Raw genomic sequence first — 7,296 nt, 5'->3', positions numbered from 1 at the left:
GACCTGACTGCTGTCCAGAAGGCCATCATTGACACCCTCAAGCAAGAGGGTAAGACACAGAAAGAAATTGCTGAATGAATAGGCTGTTCCCAGAGTGCTGTATCAAGGCACCTCAGTGGGAAGTCTGTGGGAAGGGAAAAGTGTGGCAGAAAACGCTGCACAATGAGAAGAGGTGACCGGACCCTGAGGAGGATTGTGGAGAAGGGCCGATTCCAGACCTTGGGGGACCTGCGGAAGCAGTGGACTGAGTCTGGAGTAGAAAAATCCAGACCCACCGTGCACAGGCGTGTACGGGAAATGGGCTACAGGTGCCGCGTTCCCCAGGTCAAGCCACTTTGAATGGATTTTATTGATGCTCAGTAATCATTTGATCCTGCAAATCTTCACTTTAAGATAGAAGCCATAGTATGCCAATCTTCGATGAATAACTTCAAATGAGTCACTTTCGCAGATAACCTAAATCTGTGGTGGTAAGCTGAGAGTCATCCACAGCACATGCTTCGAGCTGTAACATATCTCACAATATCACATGTGATCATGTATAATGTCTTCTAGACAGTTCAAACAAATGAACTGTAATTCTATTTCTTTCTGCATGGGGTGATTTTAATTTAAAACTCTGAGATGAAAGGTTTTGGGTAATAAGCATTTCTTCAAGGAATGCTGAACTTATATGCTGGTGACAAAAGTCAATGGCAAAAATATACATTTTTAAATTTATATTTGTTTTTTGTTTTTATGTTGACAAATGTACATTTATCTATAGTTGTTTCAAGGTGTGTGAGCACTTATATTTTTATATATTTTATTTTACAAATTACAAAAAGGATCTAAAGTTCTCGACTTTGACCTCTCTAAGGGATTTTAATCAACTGTTATGTTAATGCAAATATCATGCAGACATGTTCCTGTTTTTAGTATTTTACCTAGTTTCATGATGTAGCTTGTTTTTATTTTGTTTATGTCACTACTTTGATTTACGGTACTTTTTATATGATGTTTATTGTTGTGTGTTCCTCATCTGTGGTTTGTCTAAAACTGGTCTCTCTTGTAAATGAGTCCTCGTGACTCAATGAGACTAACCTGTAGAAATAAAGTTTGAATGAAAAGTACACTAGTCTAATATCACAGTATCTACTGTATATTGTACACTAGTATCACAGTCTAAGAATCATTAAGATTCTTGTTCTATAAATGTTCTGCACATATGCAGAGCTCAATGACTGATTTAAAAGCCAAAATCAAGTTGGTGAAGTTAAAAATGGCAGAATAGAGACTAAAAACATAGCTAGAAGCTAAAAGCAGCCAAACCATAGCTACAAATTAAAAGCCAAAAGCAACAAAACGGTAGCTAAAATTATCACAATAGTAGCCAAAGTAACAAGCTAGAAATTAAAGTTAAAATGAGCAAACTGTATTTAGAATTAGTAAGTTGATATACAAAGTAACTAAAATAAGCAAAATGGTAACTAAAAGTATTGGAAAAGTAGCAAACTGGTAGCGCAAAGTAACATAGTTGTAAAAAGCTAAAGGCAAAAACAAAATACGATCCCAAAAATAGAGTAAGGTGGCTGAAGCAAATTTAAAAGACAGCAATATTTTTAAAGGAACTCAAGTAATCTCCATGCATTTCTATGAGGAATTTAATTATTTAAATAAGGTCAAATGTTTTTAAAAGTACATGTTACAAAAACAATTCAGTTCAGTTTATTTCTATAGTGCCAAGCCACAACAGAATTTGTCTCAGGGCATTGAACAGAAACATTCACATACATTATAAACACCAATTAGTAAAAGTTCTCTATCTAAGGAAGCCAGCAGATTGCGTAGCGTCTTAATTTCATCACAGTCTTCCATCCTGAGCAAGCACAGTGGCAACAGTGGAAAGGAAAATATTCCTCATACTAGGAAGAAACCTCCAGCAGAACCAGCTCAGGACAACTGGCCATCTGCTTTGACCAGCTGGGTTTGAGAGGACAAAAAGGAGAAACAGACACAGAATGACAGGTCCAGAATGAGGTGAACAAGTTCGTCACTAGGAGGAAAGACCAAAAAAAACAAACAAAAAAAAAGCACATGTTTAGATAGAAACAATTATAAATACAAACTATTAATTTGATGAAATGTGGTCAATTTGTCCTCCAGCAGTCTAAGCCTATAGCAGCATAACTAAGGGATAGGTCAGGAAACCTGCTGGAGGCCAAATTAATGCCATCCAAGGACGGCGAAGACTGAAAAATGTATTCCTAAGATGCTCAGGTCCAAAAACTAAAATCTCAGTCTTGTCCGAGTTTAAAAGCAGAAAATTAAGGGTCATCCAAATGTTTATGTCTTTACAACATGCTTGTAGTCTAAGTAACTGGATTAATTTGGTTTCATGAACAAATATAATTGTGTATCATCAGCATAACAATGAACATTTATACCATGCTGTTCAATAACTTCACCCAATGGAAGCATATATAAAGTAAAGTATTGGTCCAAGCACTGAACCTTGAGGAACTCCATGAGCAACTTTGGTATATGAAGACTGTTCATTATTTCCATTTACAAACTGGAATCTGTCAAATAAATATAATTTAAACCATTTTAGAGCCATTCCTGTAATAAAATAATAAAAAAATAAAAAACAGTAACACTAATAAAACAGAAAGCCTCACATTAGTTGAAATTAAGCTGACCGTTTTGATATATGACTAGTAAAAATAGCACAAATTACAGTGAAGTGGTTTAATTTTATAAACCTAAAGAAGACAAAAACAGTGTGAATGCTGACTCAACATTAATATAATTACTGCAGAGATTTATTGGAACCTAAACTAGATCTTTGAATGATTATTTATGTTTAAGAAGACAGTGGTTAAAAAGACAAATTTATTTTATGACACATTCAAGGACTGACCCGGGGTTTTATAGGCAGGTTCTGGTTTGGATCTAATTGACTGTTGTAAAATAGTCAGCACACAGTGAGCGACAAGTGCTGCAGGCAGCAGCAGCATCCTATAACTTAGAGACTGCTGCTACTTAATATATAATGCAATGTGTTACACTCTGACATTTGTCATTTGAAGCAAGACACACATTATGGCTCAGGGCAGTGCATCTGTCCTAAAGGCTGCTTGGAGATGGACTAAAAGCTCCTCCAGCTGAGCCAAGCCAATCACATGCTGAACCCTGTATCACCCTCACTCCTCCTCTCCAGCACTTATGTATCATACACACAAACACCCTGCTAGTGCCATCTTTTAGTCTCACACACATTTCTCTTACTTTCAGGCTTTTTTATTCCCTCCCTTCTTTGCAGTCAAAGAGACAAACACACACACACACACGTGTGGAAGGGGGGTAGGGGGCAAACCGTTCCCTGCTGGTTTACTCCTTCACACAGGAGTTAGCCATTTCCTTTCCTCCACTAGCCAGAATAGAGAGAAATAGCAATTTCTGCCTGGATTAAGCCGCAGTTTCCTACTGGTCTCTGTAGCATGTCCTCTCGGCAGGCAGTCTGAGCCTGGTGGGAGTCTAAATGAACCATATTGACATGCTACTGGGGGCAGTCTAGTTGCTTTGACAAATCCTCCCTGGCATTTATCAATCAAGTTGTCCTCAGCAGAGTGAAGGACCTCTAAACAAAGCTTCCCCTCCCAGGGAGAGGCAGAGCATTTAGAGTAGCTAAAGACACGATTCAATTTGCGCTGGGTATCTCCGCCACTAGCCCTTGTAACAATTTATGCGCACGTGCCACAAATTAAAATGAGGGGGAGGCAGGGAATTGTCAGCCTTCAAATGGCTGACATAAGTTACAAGCAAAATTTTAATTAGCCAGGAGGAGTGGGGTGATAATTCAGAGGGGCCCTGCTCTGTCAGGGGGGTTTGTCCACATTATGTTTTTCTTTTCAGCAGGCATCTGCAGGCTCCAGTGAGGCCCCAAAAAGGGTGTGTGCAGAAAAAAAAATACTTGAAGCGTACAATGCCAAGTAGGACCCTCCTTCACATTAACACCCTCTGCTAAAGTGATATTCTTACTGAGGATGATTGTTTTGTATTGCTGACTTCACTGCATGTCCCTGCCAATCACACCCTGTCACTCACATTTAAAATGAGTCTTTGTATGGATTTAGAATCAAAGTGTGTTACTGCACTGGACTGGTTTCTGTTTATTTCAAGATGGCTGCAACAGTCAACTGACCTTAAAAAAGACAAAAACATACATAATCAAGGACACTGTGATAAAATTTTGTGTAGTATCTGAGACTGATCAACTCTTTCTCTAAACAGCCACAGACTGCGCAAGATCTGCTAAAAATTTTACCAATAATTGAAGTTAACTCTGTTCCTGTGTTGCTTATGAAATGACTACAGTCCATGAATTTTAACAAATATTGAGTTACTGCATTTTCCGCCGTACACGTCACACCACCCTATAAGTCACATCAGTCCAAATATGTCTAATAAAGTGGAAAAATCCATGAGTACGTTGCTTCGCCGTATACGTTGCATCTTTTATGTGTCACCGCTGACGCGTCGCATTTGTTACACGCCACCGCTGACAACCCGGAAATGTGGGCCGGTGTTGTGCTAAAAATCTATTGGCTGCCAATGGCGGCTGCGGGAGCGTGCACGGGAGGACTTTAACATGAATTTAACAAGATTAACACTTAAAAACAATTAATTGTTTGCTCAAAATTATAGTAAAGGTGTGTCTCAGTCTAACTTTTCCTTAATAAATGCACTTTGACGGTCAAATCAGCTGCATTTCAGAAGCCAATACGTGGAAACATGAACGTGCAGAGGGCGACTTGCTGTGCATTTTTTCAAAATTTAACAAGATAAGCACCTAAAATCATTTATTTGTTTGCTCGACTTTATAGCAAAGGTGTGTCTCAGTTGAACTTTTACTTAAAAAATGCAGTTCAATGGTCAAATTAGCTACATTTTGTCGGGGCGGTGCAGTGAAATGAAGCTGATTTGACAGTTGCTCCAGTCAGACGGTGGTGGCAGACTATGGTAAGCCGATTGCATCATTAATAGCCACTTTTACCTATTACATGATACAACAGCATGCCAAATTACTCGAGTGCCATCTAGCGGCTGAAAATGGTAGTGTTCAATATTTTCAGTTAGAATGAATGAAAACTGTCAAATCTCAGCCAAAAATTAGTTTATAAATATGGAAAAAAATCCATAAATATGTCGCTTTGGCATATAAGTTGCAGGACATGTAAATTATGCAAAAAAAAAAAACAACTGCGACTTATTGGGCGAAAAATACCGTAAATTGGATGATATTGTAGCTGACAGTCAGTCACAATGGGATTATGTATGACAGTGTTTTCAATGTTTGACCAAAAAGACGACTGTGTCATTTGTTAACACAAGAGTTTTAGTTTGAAACTGAAATAAAAGACGCTTTGTTGGTAATTCAAGGAGAGCTAGGCCTTTTTTAACATGCGTCCAACTGGAGGACAAACTTGGTTCTATGTTAAATCAAGTGAGTCCAGATACAGTTTATTAACTTACTGTAGATTTTCTAAAGTCAGGTCATAGAGTGAGTGGACAAAATAATCTTTATTTAGTGTCATATGCACTTTTAAAATTGTATCTATATTTATTCTGACATGATTCTAAATAAAGGTTGAATGAATGAATTCTGCTTATATTGTAGTTGAACCCATGTACAGGCAGAGAACAGGAGACTTGCAGGTAAAATAAGTAACACGTTTATTTTTACAAACAAAACACTGACAGGGCAACAAAAACTTACTTTAGGACTTGGATGAAGAGGTGAACGGAGCACGACAGCCTTCACAGGACAATACACAAACAGAGGACAGGACACAAGGATGCTGAATAAATACAGACTCTAAGGAGACATGATGACAAACACCTGGGGTGGTTGGAAACTGAGACAGGTGCAACAGGATCTGAACAACAAGGACGAGGACACAGGGGGGTGCATGAAAACCATTAAAAAATGAAACAGAAACCAGAAAACCCCACATATTCAAGTTTCAATAAAGTTTACAACAAAACAAACACACTGTGTAGTTTCTTTATGGTGTGAATGCCGAGTCAGCATCTACGCAATAGCTTTTCTGGTTACAATTTATTTTGTGTCTGTAACTAATTCAGCTTTTTAAAACATGCATTTAAAAATAATGAACTCCTTCAGGACATTATGACTATGACTTCTGTGTTTTGTAACATTTATACTATTTTGAAACATTTCAATGTTTATCCAACATTTTTCAGTCAGGTCATCTGGAAATGTTCTTTTTTTGTGCTGAAACGTTTCGCCTTCGATCAGGAAGGCTTCATCAGGACCAACTTATCACCAACATAACTGGTTTGTTCCACTTTGGAGTAAGGTGTTGGGGGAAGAATCAGTTTTGTCTTGTGTGTTTCCTTGACTGATGAAGCCTTCTGGATGGAAGGCGAAACGTTTCAACACAAAAAAAGAAATTGTCCAGATGACCTAACTGAATAATGTTGGATTGTATACCTGGATTATTGAGCATGGACTTTTTTGATTTCAATGTTTAATTAAAATGAATGATGGATTCTTCAGATCTTTGACTGAGCATACTTGCTTCTTTCAAAGACTTTAACTCATGTTTGTTAGTTTTAGCTTTTGTTCAAATCAATTTAACTTTAAAGTTTGAATAAACATAATAAAGTGCTATGTGTGTCATCACTGTATGTTCCCATACAATGATTAAATTAGTTATCTGCATTTAACCCATCACATATGTGACACACAGGTGGAGCAGTGGGCAGCTATGTAAGCACCAGGGGAGCAGTTAGGGATTATGTGTCTTGCTCAAGGACAGCACAACATGTGGACATGGCAGGGAGTGGAACCTGCGACTTTCTGGTCACAAGTTGGCTGCACTACCTCTACACCATCTTGGCCCGAATGTTAGTTTCTTCAAAACATTTAAGCAAAGTCTTTCAAAACCCAACATTCCCACTGCATATTCACAGAAAAGGCTCTGTAGTGTTTTTGTTTATGTTCATTTGTTCTTGTGAACCTGTTCAGCTCTTTCTTTCAATCTTAACATTTTTTGTTTTTGTGTCAGTTTGAGAAATGGTTTTGAATCTTCCCTGTGATGGACAGGAGACCTGTCCAGGGTGTCCCCCGCCTCTCACACAGTGACTGCTGGATATCGGCACCAGTGATTCCCGTGGCCTGAAAAGTAAGAAGTGGGTAAAGATGATGGATGGATGGATGGATGGATGGATGGATGGATGGATGGATGGATGGATGGATTGATGGATGGATGGATGGATGGATGGATG

The sequence above is a fragment of the Nematolebias whitei genome, chromosome 8, assembly GCF_014905685.2.
Source record: "Nematolebias whitei isolate Nwh7 chromosome 8, NemWhi1, whole genome shotgun sequence".
NCBI lineage: Eukaryota > Metazoa > Chordata > Actinopteri > Cyprinodontiformes > Rivulidae > Nematolebias > Nematolebias whitei.
The sequence above is the reverse complement of the archived record's forward strand: the minus strand, read 5'-3'. Positions refer to the sequence as shown.